This window comes from Carcharhinus amblyrhynchos, unplaced genomic scaffold (genome assembly GCF_965287045.1).
Source record: "Carcharhinus amblyrhynchos unplaced genomic scaffold, sCarAmb.v2.hapA scaffold_52, whole genome shotgun sequence".
NCBI classification, from domain to species: Eukaryota; Metazoa; Chordata; class Chondrichthyes; order Carcharhiniformes; family Carcharhinidae; genus Carcharhinus; species Carcharhinus amblyrhynchos.
This window is the reverse complement of record NW_027649793.1, coordinates 16,674-36,653: the sequence shown is the minus strand read 5'-3', so window position 1 is coordinate 36,653 and position 19,980 is coordinate 16,674. Positions and strand designations below refer to the sequence as shown.

The window sequence follows — 19,980 nt, the reverse complement described above, 5'->3', positions numbered from 1 at the left end:
CGCCCACCTCCTCCCCCAACCGCCCCCTCCTCCTCTCCCTCCCCCGTCCACCCCACTTCACCCCCCAATCCCCCCAGAGTGACAGGCGGACCAAACAATCGCTTTCCAAGTTTCCTGATCTCCGCCTCCCTCTGTCTCAGTGAAAGGAGCTCTGACCAATCGCTTTCTGTTTGCCGAGAAAACCCTCTTCTTCTCTGATGAACAGGCGGAACCGCCAATGAGCTTTCACATTCCCCGCCTCCCTCAATGTAAATAACACCACACCGGCCAATCGGCTTCCCCATTCCTCTCAAACCCGCCTCCTTCACTGTGAATGACAGGAGCTCTGACCAATCCGTTTCCGAGACCCACGAAACCCGCCTCTTCAGCTGAATGAAAGCCACTGCGGCCAATCCGCTTCCCGATTCCGCAGGCGGGCCGCCCCTTCGCTCAGAATGACAGGCATTCTGACCAATAGACTTTCAGACCCTTCCTCGCTCAGAGTCAAGGGATTCTAACCAATCACCTTCCAGGAATCTGGAATCCCGCCTCCCTCACTCAGAGTGACAGGAGCTGCGGCCAATCGACTTCTCCATTCCCCGGAATCCCGCCTCCCTCACTCAGTGACAGACACAAACAACATGTTGAGTTTCTGCTTCTTGGATTTAATGATGAACTGTGGAATCTTTGAGAAAAACTGTTTCTATTCCAGTGGTTCTCAGATTGTTCTGTTTGAAGAATCATTTTACAAATGTAACCATGGAGCCCCCAATGTAAATTATAATTCTATATAATAACCACAATATGAACAGGTTCCATCAGTTTACAGCTGGCAGGAGGCAGGGAGACGGTGTGAAATTATGGGATGGATCTGTTAGAGACCTTTAATCCCGCAGATTGTCAGCGGCGCCGAATTTTCCCCGCTGTTATTCCATCCCGGAAAGAAGAAGGGAAAAATTCTCTCAGTGAAAGTGTGGGTGAAAGTGTGGAGATGGGACATGTTGTCCGCATTGTAAAATGACACCTGTCCACCCTCATAGTCCAGGAAAACCCCGATCTTCCGGGGATTCACACTCGGGGTGAGGGGGGTCGGTGAGGGGGAGGTGAGGGCAAAATAACCTCTTCCGGGTCTCAGCCTCACCATCCAGAATCCGGTCTCAGGTCTCGGGGAGATTTTCCCTTTCCTCTTCACAGACTCTCGGGCCACTCCCAGAAACCACTCTGTCTTCTCCCCAACCTCCACCTCCCAGTAATGTCTCCCTGATGTGAATCCCTCTGATCCCAGGACAAAGGGCCAGTAATCAAACCTCTCCGGGGTGTCAGGGAGCGGCTGCCGTTTGTCTTCGAGTCTCACACTGGTCCGGTCCTCAGACAGGATGAGCCAGGGATTCGCTGTGTTCGCATCCAGAGTCAGAGAGGCTGGAGCTGGGGGAAAGTTAAAATAACACAGTCAGTGATTTAGAGAGAGGGGGTGGGGAGGGGAGAGAGTGTGAGGAGTGAGGAAGAGAGGAGAGAGGTTTGTGAGCCGGAGGGGAAAAACAGCAGAAATATGATGGGTGCATGGAACAGAGGGAGGGGAGACGAGTGGGAAGAGAGCAGAAAGGAGATGTGAGGATGAAGGGAGAGAAAGGGAGGAGGAAGAGAAGGAGATGGAGCACTGAAATGGGCTGAGGGAAAACAGAGCAGCAACCAGAGGGAGCAGGAGGGTGAAGAGAGAGAATGAGAGCAACATGAGGGAGAGGGCAAGTCAGAGCCTGAAGGTTTTAGATACAGTGTATAGACAGCAACTGGGTGGCAGATATTGTGGCAGGCTGTAAGAGAACAATATGAAGATGTGGAGCGTATGGGCAGAATTTAACAACCTCATTGTGGCCGTTTTGTGCTGGAAAAGTGTCATAAAATCTGGCATGATATGACCAGCTGGAATGGAGCCCATTTTTGTATCCATTCCCATTTTACCACCAAAAAAATTGGCACAATCGGGAGCCTGCACAAAATGGGTGAAGCATCAATTTGCATCATTTGTATTCATCACAATGTAGTTAACAAAATTCACTCTGAATCATCCCAGCTTATTTGCTGCAGTTAGAATCAATGAGGAAAACACCAGTCGCATTCAGAGAGCAGAGAGGGTGAGTGAGGAGGTAAGTCTCAGGTTTCAAATGGCTCTGTGTTGCTGGAGGTTGTTTCATGCTGTACAGGTTGCATTTTGTAGTGCGGTGAGAGGCTGATGCTGTTCACGGGGTTCGACTTTGGATTCTCAACGCTGACCCAAGTCTGAGCGCTGATCTTGGGTCTTATTGCTGAATCTGGGTCCTAGTGCTGGCAGCAGCAAGGGCTGTTGCTGGCGGGGAATGGGCTGGAAACGCCCTGAAATGGCAGGGCTGTAGCCTCAGAATTTGTTAAGAAGTGCTGTTTCAGGCCTGGACTGCATGGATTCAAGGTTTGTGTTTGTGAGTGGAGGGGAAATGAGGACAGCTGTGTTGCTGGTTGTCTTGTGACGGGGGGGTGGGGGGGGGGGTGCGATGTGGGGAGTATGTTTTGCTGGGGAGCTGTGGGGGATAATGTGGTGAGTGTGCATTGCAGGGGTACTGGGGAGGTATAAGGAGTGTGTGTTGCTGTGGGTCTGTGGGTTGGGGAATGTGGGAAGTGTGTGATGGTGAGTTCTGTGATGGAATGTGGGTAGTACGGTTTCATTAAAGGGAAGTCGTGTCTGACAAATTTACTGGAGTTCTATGAGGATGTGTCTAGGGCAGTGGATAGAGGAGAGCCGGTGGATGTGGTCTTTCTGGATTTTCAGAAGGCGTTTGACAAGGTACCTCACAAGAGGTTATTGCAGAAGGTCAGGGGACATGGAGTTGGGGGTAGGGTGTTAGCGTGGATAGAGGATTGGTTGTCAAATAGGAGGCAGAGAGTGGGGGTCAATGGGTGCTATTCGGATTGGCGGTTGGTGACTAGTGGGGTGCCCCAGGGGTCGGTGCTGGGGCCTCAGATATTTACCATTTATATAGATGATCTGGAGGAGGGAACCGAGTGCAGGGTGTCGAAATTTGCTGATGACACCAAGATTGGGGGAAAGGCAAATTGTGCGGAGGGTGTGGAGAGTCTGCAGAAGGATCTAGATAGGCTGGGCGAATGGGCCAGGAAATGGCAAATGGAATTTAATGTTGGCAAGTGTGAGGTGGTCCACTTTGGTAGGAAGAATGGTAGGAAGGATTATTACTTACGTGGCGAAAAACTGCAGCAGGCGACGGTGCAGAGGGACCTCGGGGTCCTTGTGCATGAGTCGCAAAAACCCAGCTTGCAGGTGCAGCAGGTGGTCAGGAAGGCGAAGGGGATGCTGGCCTTCATAGCGAGGGGGATTGAATATAAAAGTAGGGAGGTCTTGCTGCAGCTGTATAGGGCATTGGTGAGGCCGCAGCTGGAGTACTGTGTGCAGTTTTGGGCGCCGCACCTGCGCAAGGATATTTTGGCCCTGGAGGGAGTGCAGAGGAGGTTTACTAGGCTGATACCGGAGTTGAGGGGATTGAGCTATGAGGAGAGACTGAATAAACTGGGCTTGTACTCGTTAGAGTTTAGAAGAATGAGGGGAGATCTCATTGAGACGTATAAGATGATGAATGGGATGGATAGGATAGAGGTGGAGAGACTCTTCCCGCTCAAAAAAGACAGTAGGACTAGGGGGCACAGCCTCAAGATAAAGGGGAGGCGGTTTAGAACGGAGTTGAGGAGGAACTTCTTCACTCAAAGGGTGGTGAATCTCTGGAATTCTCTGCCCGTTGAAGTGGTCGAGGCTGCCTCGCTAAATATTTTTAAGAAGCGGGTTGATGGGTTTTTGATAAGAGAGGGGATTAAGGGTTATGGGGAGAGGGCGGGAAAGTGGAACTGAGCCACGACAGATCAGCCATGATCTTATTGAATGGCGGGGCAGGCTCGAAGGGCTAGATGGCCTACTCCTGCTCCTATTTCTTATGTTCTTATGTTCTTATGTGTGGGGATATGGGGAGTGTGCATTGTTCGGGGACCGTGTAAGGGGGAGTGTGAGTTGCTGGGGAGCTGTGGTGGGGAATGGGGGTAGTATGTGTTGCTGGGCTGGGGGCGAGCAGAGTTCTTTTAACCTCTCCATCTGTCTCTCCTCTTCCTGAAACACCCCCTCCACACCCACCTGCTTTTCAAATGGCTCTCCCAATGTAACCTATTGATCTTACTGTTCTTTGAAGAGGAGGGGCAGGAGGAGAATGTATGTGAAAATGAATAAGAGCATGGGAAGGGGCCGACTGGGAGAGTGGATGGAGAATGGGGATAGAGAGTGGGAGGGAAAGGTAAGTGCTTGGCAGAGAGATTGATTGTGTGAAGTAGCGAGAGAGATAGTGGAAAATACTGAGGTAAGAAGGAGAGATTGATGGGGGACAATACATGATCCTCACTGGAGTGTGGCCACACAGGCAAGTGATCCCAGATAATTCTATCCCAGGCTTGCTTATTCTGTTTAAATTAGTATTACAATAAATTTAAATAATACATTCAACCTTGCATCCGTTCCAGGTGCAAGATTTATCGAGCCTGATGCCCGGTGCCGGTAAGATCGCGTGAGGTGAGAAACCGGGTGTGAACCTGACTTCTCAGCTCTCTGGCAATCTTACCAGCTCACTCCGCCCATCAGCTGGTGGGGTATAATGGTAATGTCATCCCCAAAGAGTCTACAAACAGACAGGTTTGCTGTGTGACAAACATTTGGCACATGAAATATCATGTAAGAAAATGTGAAGTTATGCACATTGATAGGAAGAATAAAGAAGCTGAATATTATTTACATGGAGAAGGACTGCAGAAAGCTGCAGCTCAGAGGGATTTCTAGGTCCTCATGCATTGATTACAAAAAGCTAGCATGCAAGTTCAGCAGGTATTAGGAAAGACAAGTGGAATGTTCATCTTTACTTAAAAGGGAATGGAGTATAAAAATAGGGCGATCTATACAAGGCACGAGTTAGACAACAGCAATTCTGGTCCCCTTATCCAAGGAAAGATATACTGGCATTGGAGGCAGTCCAGAGAAGGTTCACTAGATTGATTCCAGGTATGGAGACATTTTCTCATGAGGAGAGGGTAAGTGAGTTGGACCTGTACTCATTGGAGTTTAGAAGATTGAGAGGGGACTTTATTCAGACCTATATAATTCTCTGCAGGCTTGACAGGACAGACACTAAGGCATTGTTTCCCCTTGTGGCAGAGTCTAGGATAAGAGGGCATAATCTCAGAGTAAGGGGTCACCCATTTAAGACATAGGTGAGGAGAAAATGCCTCTGTTTGATCAGTTATGGTAACATTAAATGGCAGAGCAGACTTGATAGGCCAAATGGCCTCCATCTGTTCCCATATCTTATGGTCTCATGATCTTAGAAGGGGATAGAAATAGTACTCATTACTCCAGATATGGTCTCACTAAGGTCCTGTGCCCCTGCAGGGACAATTGCATATTTTTATACCTGGATATCTTTGCAATAGATACTAACGTCCTCTTTATATTCCTAATTACTTGCTGGACCTGCAGACTAACGTTTTCTGATTTATGCACCAGGACATCCAGCTCCCTCTGTACCCTAGAATTCTGCATTTTCTCTTGGTACAATACCAGACCAGACCAAACCCTAAATTTGTTACGATCTTGGATGAAACCTTAATATTTGATAGTGTCCAGAATAGGACCAATCATGTTTTAGTTCTTGGATCTAATTTGAAATCCCTGTTATTTACTAAGAGTATAAATCATAAGAATTAGGAGCAGGAGTAGGCAATTTAGCCTCTCGAACCTGCTCCGCCATTTAATACAATCCTGGTTAATCTTGTCTGAGCCTCAACTCCACTTTCCTGCCCCTTCAATGCCAAACTAATTAAAAATCTGTCCCGATCATGTCTGTGGGATGGTTTCAGGGGTCAGCGATGAGGCCTGCGATGACTGTGAGGGAACTGGTGGGAAAACTGGTTTAAACCACAACTGTCTGTTCAGTGCAACTTCAGACCCGAATCTCCCACATTCAGTGCATTGCAGGAATCACAATGATGAATATTATTAAATGCTGTGGGGCACAGCATACTCACACCAAACAGCCTGAAATCTGTAAGATGAGCGGGAATCTGTGCATGTGCACATCTCTGGGAGATCACTGAAAAGATCTCCCAGCACTGCCCTCCAACCCCCTCAGACATTGCCTGCCCCCACAGCCCCACGACAAACACTGCTGCTCCCCACAACACCCTCCCACCCCCACAGATATTGCTGGCCTCATCGGTGGCCCCCAAACCAGTTCCCCCGCAGAGACAATCTCCATGCAGACATCACCGGCCTTATCATTGGCAACCCCACCCACTACTGACTTTGCTGCACCACCTCCCCCACCCCCAGAGTGACATCCCTCCCCCACCACACAGACATTGCTGCCCCTTCCTGACAGACATCGATACCCCCCCCACCCCCGCTGTACAGACATCACTGCACACCCTGCCCCCCCCACCCCTCCCCTCGCACTGACATTGCTACCTACTCACCCCATGCCCCACGGATCTGGATAATGTGGATACCCCACCCCTTGAACATGCTGACTTCACTGCTGCCCTGCAGAGAACTTGCGTTGTGCTACCATACACAACCCCAGCTTGTGAGCATTCCCTCTCTTGAATGGGAGTCCTCAGTATTGCACCTGCCCTGAACACAGCAGCTTATTAATTCGGAGCTCTGAGTATTGCACCTCCCCCAGGACACAGCGGCTTATTGAATGGCAGTCACTCAGCACCCCGAGGGACGCATAACATTCAATTGAAAGCAGCCTTCAAAATTTCTCACAAGGATTTGTTGCCAACTGTCCCTTGACTGGCCAAAGTCCCTGCAACCGCCACCCCCCAAGAGCTGTATATAAACTGCAGGAATGGACACACAACTAATCACACCACAAAGATATATTTGAGCAAATCAGCCCCAAGATTCACTGAGGCCGACCAAGAGCGCCTGCTTGATGCCATGGAGGAGAGAATTCAGTCGCTCTTCCCCAGCCAGGTGCCTCGTCCAAGGGGTGCAGTCACCATGGCATTGTGGGGGGAGGTGGCAGAAGTGGTGAATGCCTGGAGCCTGACACTGTGCTCTGGCCGGCAGGGGCAGAAAAAACTGTACAACCTTCTTTGAGCAGCAAGGGTGAGTGAGCATCCCACATGGAACTCCGCACTTTCTTGGCACAGATCTTAAACCCTGTGCGAGCATTCAACAAGGCCCCCTTCCCCCAGGAACAGAATCTAACCCCTTCCCCTCACCCCTCAACAAGCACCCTTCAGTGGTGACCCTCTTCCCCTCAACTGCCAGCACAAAACTCCCGAGACACAGGCACACATTACACACCATGCATTTGAATATATTAATGCTTGCGAGACACCTCATGCTCCTACAGCAGAAAAGCATAACCGCTACGTGAGGGCACAGAGTGGTGATGGTGTGCCTGACCTGCAGCAGCTGACCAGCGTTGAAGAGCGTACCGTGGAGTTGGCAGGGGGAGATAGTTTATCCAGAATGGTGACGGACAGCCAGGTCGGCATCCAGTTTGCAAGTGAGCATAAGCATAGCCCTCAATGTAAGTCCTCTTTGAAATAAGTGTGATGCTGTTTTGAATGTTTGACCTCCCTTCTCCTAATGTGTGTTTTGTTTGCAGTTTTGGACCCAGGGGAACCTGGCCCTTTGGGTATTGGTGATCCCACCACCACCCCCACTTCCGCTGTTCTGGAGCAAACTGCCCACGATCCCCCTGGAGAATACCTTGGAGGGAGACTTTGAAGAATCTTCTGAGGACAGCACCACTGAAACGGCACCGGCATCTACCACACAACCCACGAATACAGAGACTATCACCACAGTGGGTAGCTTTAGTGTTGAGGCTTCTGAGTCACTATCTGGTGAGCACATCACAGACACTGATGCTCATCCTAGGGCTCGGGCACATAGAGGTCAGCCAGAGGCGAGGATTCAGCTGTCCCCAAGCCAGATGCCGAGCTTCGAGTCCAAGGCTGGTGGCGATGCATCAGGAAACACGGAGGGTTGTGGAAGGTCTGACAGCAACCATGCTGCGACTGCAAGGCAGTTTAGGGGAGTCCAACAGAGTGCTGGTGCAGGAGGTGGTGCTGACACAGCGTGTGAACCAGGCCAACATTGCAAGGATTGTGACCACCTGGAGACACAGCAGGCCACGAGCGAGGGTGTGGGCAGCATCCAGGAGGCACAGGTTTCCTTAGCCAATGTGTTGGGAGCGTGTGGGTGAAACTGTTGGCTACGGCTGGGGTTTGGTCATGCTGGGCCTTCCACCCGGGAGATCCTGGGCGTCCCGAGACCTTCTGATTTCCCCCTTCCTCACACCGGGGCATCTCAGGGCCAGCTGGAGGAACAGATCTGCTGGGCAGCTGGGGCCCTCCAGGTCCCGGCCACACAGCGGACATCCGCCAAGGGCATCACAGGAACGGGGCGTGCATCACAACTGGACACAACCTCCAATGTGCATCCTGGGATAACAGCAAGGAGAAGCAGGAGACCGCACTAAGTTAGAAAGTTGTAGTTCACTAAGAGGACACGGTTGAAGGCCACCCGTCCACTCGCAAAGTGCTGAGTGGTCCCCATTCCTTTGCATAGAGGTGCTGTCTGTTGTCCCTTGGAGACTCAGCTGCATGTTAGAGAGTACCTGCCATACCTTCCCCAACATCCACCAGACTCTTGGTGCAAGGTGTTCGCAAGCCTGGTACCTCAGGGGAGGGGTGGCCACCCGCTTCCTGTGGACGTAAAGGTGACAGATGCCTTGAATTTTACACTTTTGGCTCATCTCAGGCACCCAGTGGTGGCCGCATTGGGATCTCCCAAGCCTCCGTGCACAGATATGTTTGCCTGTTTGTCCAGGCAGGGCAGTACATAAACTTCGATTTGGGCCATGTGCAGCAGGAGGCCCGGGCTCTAGGCTTCGCTGCCATTGCTGGGATTCCCAATGTCCAGGGAGCAGCAGAGCCCCACCCCCTACCCCCACCCCTACCCCCTGATTGCCCAACAAACATATGTCCCCAGCCCTTGCAGCTACATGGGCCAGGGTGGCAGCGTACATTCGGAGTAAAGGTTAGGAATCAGGCTTGAGTGGCACCAGAGAGAGCATCCCAGTGTGCACAACAGCGAGTGGTCATCATCCTCCAGCTTTCAACCAAGACACACAACCACTGCCAGCCCAGGCACATTAACAGGTTTGGATGTTTCTGGGGGATATGGTGGTGGGATGAGAGAGGCTGGGGAAGGGTCATGTGATGGTTTGTGGGCCGAGGTCGGTTTGGAGGGGAAATAGCGGCTGCACTTGTTCCTGGGGTGTGACATCATGTCAAAGAGGTGGGAGATGCTAACGTGGGTGGAGACTGTCGTTCCCGATAATGGCATGCTAAAGTATGGTAATGATGCAAATCAGAGGCATGCCAGTTTTCAGCGTGTTCCGGGTCTCTGGTTGGGAGATATGCATGGGGCACAAGGCTCATGGGGAACCCACAAAATGGCTAACACATGCATCTCATGACCCAACCCTCCAAAATACGTCTGTGTTGCAGTGGGGGAATCACCCCTGTAACTTCTCCTCTTCTGTCTTTTAAATCCGCCACCCTGTATCTTAAAACTATCACCTTTTGGTTTAAATTGCCCCACAAAAGGAAACACCTGCATTAAGTCTGCTTTGTTAATGTCCCTCATCATCTTGTACACCTCAGTTAGATCTCCTCACATTTTTCTCAGCTCCAGAGAGCATAGACCTAAACTGGCTAACCTCTCATCATAAGCCAAAACCTTCATCTCCAGAATCAAGCTTGTGAACCTTTTCTGAACCACCTCCAATGCAATTCCATCCCTCCTCAAGGGGACGAAACTGTACACAATATTCTAAGTGAGGTCACACAAATGCTTTGTACAATGGCAGCAAGGCTTTTGTTATATTCCTTTAACAATAAATATAAATATTCCATTTGCTTTCCTTATGATCTACTATATGTGCATCTGAGGTTTTTTTGCAATTCATGCATTAGGACACCCAGGTCACTAATAAATTGCCTTTGTATTTTTCCTACCAAAGTGGATAGCATCACACTTATTCACTTTAAACTCCATCTGCCAAATTTTGTCCTATTCACTTAAACTAACCATTGCCCATTTATATATTTCTTCTTTTGTTATCACAACTTATCATCCCACCTATTTTAGTGTCATCTGAAAATTTGGCTATGGCATCCACTATTCCTGTATGCATGTGATTAATATAGATTGTAAATAGTTGGGGCCTGAGGGTTGAACCCTGTGGCACCCCACTAGTTACATCTTGCCAACTCAGAAAACACGCATTTATCCTGACTTACTGCTACCTGTTCGTTTGCCAATCTTCGATCAAAACTAATGAATTATTCCCTCACCCCATGTGAACTAACCTTGTGTACTAATCATTTGTGTGGCACCTTATCAAATGCTTTCTGGAACTCCAGATATACTACATCTACAGGATCATCATTATCCACTTTGCTTGTTACATTTTTGAAGAACTCAAAGCAAATTAGTCAAAGATTCAGTTGTCTAAAACCCTCATTAGACCCCACTTAGAGTATTATGAGCAGGGAAGGACTTCATACCTTAGGAAGGATGTTTTGGCCCTGGAAGGAGTTCCAAGCAGATGTACAAGAATGATACCTGGATTCAGGGGTTTAGTTACAAGGAGAGATTAGATAAATTTGGCCTTTATTCTCTTGAATTCAGGAGGTTGAGGGGTGATCTAATAGAAGTCTACAAAATATTCAGAGAAGGTCAGAGTGGATAAGAATAAATTGTTGAAAGCTCTGGAACCAGGGGCCATAATCTAAAAATTAGGATGAAGTTGTTCAGGAGAGATGGTAGAAAACAATTCTACATGTACAGAGTGGTGAAGGTTTGGAAATCTCTTTCTCAAATAGTGGTGGATGCTGGTTCAATTGTCAGGTTTAATCCCTACAATGCAGAAGGAGGCCATTTGGACCATCAAGGCTGCACCAACAACTATCCCTGTAACTCTATATATTTTCCCTGCTAATCTCCCTGACATTAAGGGGTAATCCACCTAGCCCACACATTTTTTTGGAGCGTGGGAGGAAACCACAGCTCCCGGAAGAAACCCGCACAGACATAGGGAAAATATGCAAACTCCACACAGTTACCTACGACCAGAATTGAACCTCGGTCCTTGGGTATGTGAGGCAGAAATGCTAACTACTGTGCTGCTGTGCCACACTACTTTAAGTCTATGATACTTTTATTGAGCAGCGGCATCAAGGTATATAAGCCTAGGGCAAGTATATGGAGTTAGACCACAATCAGCGATTGATCTCATTGAATAGCAGAGTGGGGTTAGAGGGGATGAATGGCCTACTTGTGTTCCTATGTCCCTTTTTCTTAGTGATGAGGATAATCCCAATTTGCTCTCTTTCTATGACCTCTGAATTTTCTGTTGTTATTGGGATGGTACTCCTATTCTCCATCGTGAAAACTGAGGCAAGATATTGATTTAGGATCTCAGCCATTTCTGTGTTTCCCAACATTAATTTCCAGCCTAATTTTCCAAGATACCAACATTCACTTTCACTACTCTTTTCCTTTTTTACATCCTTATGGAGGCTTTTGCTGTCCATTTTTATATTTTGCACTTGTTTTTATATTTTGCACTTTCATAATTTATCTGTGCTCTCTGTATCTTTTTTAGTGAGCCTTTGTTGATCGTTAAAATTTTCCCAATCTTCCGGTGTCACATGAGCCTTTGCAATAGGTAATATCATAAGATTCCCGAATGTGAAAGAAACACAATAATTTTAGAGGTGGCACAGTGGTGAGAACTGCTGCCTCACAGCTCTAGGGACCCTGATTCCAACCAGTCTTGAGCGTCAGAGAGGAGTTTGCACATGCTCCCCATTTCACTGGGTGCTCCAGTTTCCATGAACAAACCAAAGATTTGCAAGTTAGGTCGACTGGCCATGGTTGATTGCCTCTTAGTTTGTGTGTGAGTGCAGGCCCTGTGATAGACTGGCGTTCAGTTCCAGGTGTACTGTATTTAATGCCCAGTGCCTTGTAGGATAGCGTCTGACTCCTTGGGATCCCAAATTAGGATGAGCAGTAAAATGAAGAATAATTTTACTGTTCAAGTCAAACAGTTAATACTATAAATCTTATATTTTAACATAAATAATTAACATGAGGGAAGTGTGAATTAACAGGAAAAATGTGGTCACAGACACCATAAACTTCATGTTAATTTAAACGACCAAGGTAGAACACACAACCATTGTCAATAATCCACCCAAATGTCAATGATCACCAAAAACCTCCCATAAAGAATGGACGATAAAGGGACTGGTATTAATGAGGAACTGCGAGACTCTTACTTTTATCTTGCTTGTAAGACTAAGAGTAGAGAAAATAATGGGATTTAAAGTAGGTAATTCTCCCAGACTTCAGATGAGGAAAGAGATGACTGTAGAGAAAATAGATGCATTGATGGTCATCTTTCAAAAATTTACAGACTCTGGAATGGTTCCTGCAGATTGGAAGGTGCAAATGTAACCCAATGTTTAAGAGAGGAGAGAGAGAGAATATGACAAATGACAGACTGATTAGCTGACATCAGTAGGAGAGGAAATGCAAGAATCTTTAACAAAGGATGTGGGAGAAAATAATGCTAAATTTAAGCTTTGTCAAGATGGATTATGAAAGGGAATCCAGTGCTGAAGTTTGACATTTTGGCCCTCTGCAGTGTCTCTCTGAGGAATATCTTACCCAGGCCCTCTCCCCATAACCCAAAATACTTACCATGAATAATCCATCTAATCAACACACCTTGGGATACTAAAGGACATTTTATTTTACAGTGGTCAATCTACCAGCCTGCACACCTTTAGAACGTGGGAAAAAACTGGAGCACCCAGAGGAATCCCACACAGACATGGGGAGAATGTGCAACCTCCACACAGATAGTTACCCAAGGCCGGAATTAAACCCAGATCCCTGGTACTGTGAGCAGCAGTACTAACCACTGTGAAAATGTGCAAGATGTGGGTATGCCGGCGTTGGACTGGCGTAAACACAGTAAAAAGTCTGACAACACCAGGTTTTAGTCCAACCTATTTATTTGATAATATACTCACTAGCTTTCGGGGTTACCCCCTTCGTCAGGTGAATGGAGAGTTCTGGCCTCAGACAGAGCATATATAAAGCACAGTAATCTCTAAACTGTCTGTGCTTTATATGCTCTGTAATTATAAGCACAGTAATCTCTAAACTGTCTGTGCTTTATATGCTCTGTCTGAGGCCAGAACTCTCCATTCACCTGACGAAGGGGGTAACCCCGAAAGCTAGTGAGTATATTATCAAAAAAATAGGTTGGACTAAAACCTGGTGTTGTCAGACTTTTTAAAATGTGCAAGATGCAACCAACAGAATAGTGAAGCATAACTGGTGGACGGAATGTATTTAGATTTTCAGAAAGCTTTTGATAAGGTCCCACACAATTATTGTTCCTCAAAATTATTCCAGTTGTTCTGAAGTGTTTAAGCTCACGATGCAGGAATTGAGGCAGCTTTTCATGATTTCTCTGTGACCAGGAGATGAGTTATTTTGCTTACTGCTGCTCACTGCTCCTTTTCCTCTCTCTCACCCCCGCTGCATATTCATGAGGATTACTTGTCCCTGTCCCCTCTCAAGGAACCACAAAACATTTCCCCACACTGCAAACCAGTGGGAAACTGGCCAGTGACGTTGTTCTGAAGATCATCATTCAGAATGCATTGGGCCTCTGATCAAATTCATAGAGTGAGCAGTGGGTTCACTGGTTCACTACCTCAATGGAGTCACTCAAAAACTCAACCTCACTCAATCCAAACTGCCCTGTCATCCTCCCTATTCTAGATTTAAATCCGTACATACTTTGATCTAGACTCTGTGACTGTGTTAAACCTATGGATGTTTACAATCACCCCTTTTTTTTTTGAACCTTGAACATTTCAAAAAGATCAACACGCTCCCTCCCTTATACAGTGCAAACTTGCAGTTTCTGCAGCCCCTCCTCTTGATTCATGTTTCCACTTCCACTGAACAGGTTACCTGCCATTTATCACTTGCTCTCTAACGTCTGTGTGCCTTCCTGATCAATGATAAAGTTGTTTCCCAGACTGAGATGGGACCAGTCAAATCTCCTAGAGCAATTCTATTTCACATCCTGAGATTCATACTCCACTCTTCTGGTTATACAGATCCTTTCAATGCTTTGACACACAATGCTTCAGACATTTACCCGGGGGAACCCACAGAAAACAAAATATGAGCAGTTTATTTATTAGTGACAAGTAAGGCTCTATATTAACACTGCAATGAAGTTACTGTGAAATTCGCCTAGTTGCCACAGTCTGGTGCCTCTTTGGGTCAATGCCACTAACCAGCATGTCTTTCATGATATGGGAGAAAACCAGAGCACCTGGAGGAAACCCACACAGACAGAGGGAGAACGTGCACCTCCACACAGACATGGCCCAAGCCGGGAATCGGTCCCTGGCACTGTGAAGCAGCAGTGCTAACCACTATGCTACCAACTCTTTGCTTCCTATTAGACAGCCAATCCTCTATCCACGCTAACACCTTCCCCCAACTCCATGCACCTTAACCTTCTGCAGCAACCTTTTGTGAGGCACCTTGTCAAATGCCTTTTAGAAATCTAAAAACACCACATCCACCAGTTCCCCTCTGTCTACCGCACTAGTCACAATAGTAGTAGGAGGGATTATTATTTAAAAGGTGAAAAGCTGCAACATGCTATGGTGCAGAGGGACCTGGGGGTCCTTGTGCACGTGTCGCAAAAACCCAGTCTGCAGGTGCGGCAGGTGATCAAGAAGGCGAATGGAATGTTGGCCTTTATGGCGAGAGGGATAGAATATAAAAGTAGGGATGTCTTGCTGCAACTGTACAGGGTACTGGTGAGGCTGCAGCTGGAGTACTGTGTGCAGTTTTGGTCGCTGCACTTGCAGAAGGATTGGCCTTGGAGGGAGTGCAGAGGAGGTTCACTAGGCTGATACCAGAGATGAGGGGGTTGGTCTATGAAGAGAGTCTAAATAGACTGGGTCTGTACTCGTTGGAGTTTAGAAGGATGAGGGGGGATCTTATAGATAATGAAACGGACGGATAGGGTAGAGGTAGAGAGATTCTTCCCGCTTAGAAAGGATAGCTGGACTAGAGGACACAGCCTCAAGATTGGGGGGGGGGGGGGTGCAGTTTAGATCAGAGTTGAGGAGGAACTTCTTCACTGAAAGGGTGGTGAATCTCTGGAATTCTCTGCCCGTTGAAGTGGTGGAGGCTACCTCGCTGAATATATTTAAGTCACGGGTAGATAGGTTTCTGATAGTCAGGGAATTAAGGGTTATGGGGAGAAAGCGGGAAAGTGGAACTGATCCACTTCAGATCAGCCATGATCTTATTGAATGGCGGGGCAGGCTCGAAGGGCTAGATGGCCTACTCCTGCTCCTATTTCTTATGTTCTTATGTTCTACTGTGCCGCCCAAGGATTAACAGTCGGCAATTTGAGCATTTAATCTGGGACATTAAAGACACTTTAGTCCCTTCGTAACTGGACTGCTAATCAATAAAATTAATGTTTTTTTTTACCAGGGTTAATGGAGTTCACCATTTCTCTCCACACTGTGTACTGTAAAGGAGCTTTGTACTTTCCGACAGGCAGGGCGGCAGCAGATACTGAGAGAGTGTTGATGTCATCACTAATCCTGTGAACATTAAACTGTTGATATCATAAATTTGTCTTTGTTACAGTACTTTAGAAGTTGGTTAAATCTTCAAGTTTGCAACATTTTTGATGATAGAGAAAATGTACAAAGTGAAATGTTAATGTTGTTTCTCTAACTGCACAAAATCTAACTTGGAAATTCATGGGCAGAGAATGGAAAAATCTGTGCCCTGAAAAATGGTCAAAAATTGTGAAGAGACTCGTTACCAAGACATCACACCCTACAGGAAATGATAAACATTTAGCCTATCCACTTGCTGCATTACAAAAAAGCATGTGGAGCAAAGATAAAGGAAAAACTTATTATACAAACAAATGAAGTGTGTGTGAATTGTTGGCGCCAGGAGAACGTATAGATAGGCTGGTATATTGGGCAGATAAATGGCAGATAGAATTTAATCCTGATAAATGCGAGGTGATGCATTTTGGAAGGAATAATGTAGAGGGAGTTACATGATAAAGGGTAGACCTATTAAGAGTATAGAAATGCAGAAGGACCTGGGAGTGCAAGTGCACAAGTCTCTGAAGGTGGCAACACAGGTGGAGAAGGTTGCGAAGAAAGCTTATGGTATGCTAGCCTTTATAGGAAGGGGTATATAATACAAGAGCTGGTGTCTAATGCTACAGTTGTACAGAACATTGGTTAGACCACATTTGGAGTACTGTGTCCAGTTCTGGTCGCCTTACTACCGGAAGGACATGGAGACCCTGGAGAGAGTGCAGAGGAGGTGTACCAGGATGCTGCCTGGTATGGAAGGACTGGGTTATGAGGAAACATTGGGTAAACTGGGACTCTTTTCCTTAGAAAGACAGAGATTAAGGGGGGATCTGATAGAGGTGTATAAAGTAATGAAGGGTATAGATAGAGTAAACAGTGGCAGGCTTTTTCCTAGATTGGAGACAAATATCACGAGGGGTCACAATCTTAGGGTGAGGGGGGAGAGGTATAATTTGGATGCTAGAGGGTGGTTTTTCACACAGAGGGTCGTGGGGGTATGGAATGCACTGCAAAGTAAGGTGGTGAAAGCAGGAATGCTGGACTTGTTTAAGGTTTACTTAGATAGACACATGAGCGAAACAGTTATCGGAGACTGTTTTAAATAAGGATCAGAGCCTCGGGATGTTCCTGGAAATCTAATGTTACATCTGTTGATGGTTTTTCTCTTTTACTCCGCAGGTGCGTCGGTCCACCTTGTTGTCTAACGAGGGGCATGCACACGGTGGGTCATGCGTGGCTGCTCTTGGATGTTTCGAGAGTGGCCTAGTACTTTGTGTCGTGTGTGTATGCTTAAAACTGGACCAGCAGATGGGTACCACAACAGCTCAGTGACTATCACTGCTAACCGTGCAGATACATGGATTTGGGCCAGTGTCTGTGGGAGTTTGCGCATTTTCCCTGTGGTTGTGTAGGTTTCATCCGGGTGCTCTGGTTTCCTCCCACACCCCAAACATGTGCTCTTAGGCTGATTGGTGTAACAAATTGTCCCTGAATTATTCTCCCCTTAATCTGGTTTCCAATGGAGGTACCATAAGCATAGACATGGGTCAAGGGTGGAGGAGGAAAAACACATTGTTAAGATGGCAGCGCTGGCTCGTTGGGCCTGTTTCCCATGCTGTGTTGTTATTTGTTCTTTGTATATCCTTTAAAGTTGTGACAAGAAATAAAAACATAAATAAACAACAACACTTTACTGGGTGATTTTACCGAACGGCAGATTTTCAGTAAAGAACATGTCCTACCTTCTCTTCCGACGAGCTTCCTCCTAAAAGAAATGAATCGGGAAGAGTGAGGGTAACAGTAACAGATTTCAGGAGCAGTTAGACAGACTGGTGAAATGAGCAGACTCAGAGCAGATAAGATTTCACACGGAAGTGTAAAGTGATGCATTTTGGAAGGAGGATTGTGCAGAGTCAAATAAACTGGAATTGAACATCAGTCCCGCTCACAGACACAGTGACTCTCACACACCGTACCAGACACACCCACACACTCACAACATGGAACTGGAACTGGATTACAATGGGAGTTCAAGAAAAACTTAAGTTTGACAAACACGGAAATAATCAGAAAGAAGTGTGAAAATCAAGAAAACTCATTCTCATGAGATTACAGGTATTCACAGGAATCAGCAGTGTGGGAGCCGTCAGATTCGACGCAAAATTCTGTTCAATTATCTCGCTATTTTTCAGGAAATTCTCTATTAGTTTCACAGTGATTTAGTGACTGTGTGACGTTTCCCTGAGCTGAGCTGCGATATATTTCCTCACCTGCAGAAATACCAGCTCGTCTTTTTGCTCCAACTGTTTCTGCAACTTTGAGAGTTTCTCCTCAGTAGAATTTAAATTCTCCTGAATCTCTCGAAGGTTTCTCTCCATCGGTTCTAGAATCCTCTCCTCTTCTTCCCTGAGATTTCTGAGTAATCGCTGTTCTTTCTCAATGAGAATTTGGTGCATTTTAGTGAACTCGGATGTGATGTGGGTCTGCAGACTGCTCGACTGTTCCTACCCAATGAAATGTGAAACATAATTAATGTCCCGCGATAAAGGGAACAAAACTAACCGAGATCCCAGAAAATCAGCACAGAGAGACCTTACCCTAACTTCAGAAATCTTCCGTATCTGTTTCTGTTCTGTTTGTAGAACCGCCGATTTCTTCTCTGTGAGAGAATCTAAGGAAGATTTGAGCTGATCCTGGGATTGGGTGAGAAAATCACAGAGTGAAAATGCTGGATGTTGAAAAGTGATATAACTATCAGGTAAATAATATTTCCCTTTTACCTTGTAGATTTCAACAGCTTCTTTAATCTGCAGAAGGCGGTGCTCTCTGTGTTCCTCCGCAGTCACACAAATCAGACAGATCAATTTCTTCTCAGTTTCACAAAACAGCTCCAGTTCTTCCTGATGTTTCTCACAGTGAAATTTACTTCTCTTCTCTTTCGGATTTAACTTTAATTGTCGAGCTTTCTCGGCCAGATTCGCTAAGGCCAAGCTGGCTCTAAGGTTTTCTTCCCGAAACTCCTCTCTACATTCCGGGCAGGAGTTTATCTCCTTTTTTTCCCAACACTGGATGATACAGGAGCGGCAGAAGTTGTGTCCACACTCCAGTGTTATCGGATCAGTGAAGAAATCGAGACAAACGGGACAAATTGTCTCCTCGGTCCAACTCTCTGCTTGTTGTCTGGAAGCCATCTTCACACTCAGCACTTCCTGATTCAAACCGCAGTCAGTTTCGGTGTTACTGCCGCACATCCTCAGTTCAGCTAATTCCCGATGAAGTTCCCTGCAGCACTCAGGGAATTATTATTACAGAGCGGGCCATGTCCTCACCACTTTCACACTGGAGATAAAAGCTGGCGCGAACTGAGAACTAGCGCAGGGAAATCTTTGAGCTGTCGGGGGTGGATGGAACTCCGGGAATGTTGGCAGTGGAGAGAGAGAGGTGGTGGAGTTGGGAGGGATAGAGATTCCATTGAATTTTTCACCAGTCTGAACTCGCTGTCGATTAAAACCACTCTGGTGAAACTCGGTGTGAGATCCAGATCCAGAAAGTGAATTGTGTTCGTGACTGCAGCCGCTCACAATAAAACATACAATGCCACAAATGTCAAGGAGACATTTTACACAACAAGTACAGGGAAGATATTTAGAGGGTTCGATCTGTGATGTTTGGTTTATTTTCTAGAACGAAAATCTTGTAGTTTCATATATATTTATGGATGCCCCTCGGGGGCCCCAACCCAGAGAAACATCAACTGATGATGGAGCAAAAAAAAATGCTGGAAAATCTCAGCAGGTCTGACAGCATCTGTGGAGAGAGAACAGAGCTAATGTTTCGAGTCTGGATGTCTCTTCGTCAGATTCCAACATCCGCAGTAATTTGCTTTGAACTGATGAGGGAACATTTGAATTGGAATCTCTCCTCTAATGTCCTGCGGGTTTTTTTCACACAGGGAATGGGGAGAATGTGGAACTTGCTGTCACATGGAGTGGTTGAGGTAGAGAGAGTTGATACATTGACAGTGAGGCTTGAATTACAAGATGACTTTATACCGCACAGGATGTACGTGGAGCTTGCTTTGTGTCTGAGAAAATTGAACTCATTTTCGGAAATTGAAAAATCCAGAGATATTTCAACTCGGTCTCAGGGATTTTGGGG

At 46.6% G+C, this 19,980-nt stretch overlaps 1 pseudogene across 1 annotated transcript; it reads right to left on the bottom strand.

The window, feature by feature from the left end:
• Window positions 1-802: 802 nt before the first annotated feature.
• LOC145337566 (zinc-binding protein A33-like) lies at window positions 803-19,073 on the bottom strand (annotated as a pseudogene). Its single transcript, XR_013885370.1, has 6 exons — window positions 18,603-19,073; window positions 18,420-18,515; window positions 18,093-18,326; window positions 17,565-17,587; window positions 15,689-15,804; window positions 803-1,404 (listed from the first exon to the last, which is right to left on the bottom strand). The product of XR_013885370.1 is annotated as a zinc-binding protein A33-like (transcript).
• Between the last annotated feature and the right edge of the window lie 907 nt (window positions 19,074-19,980).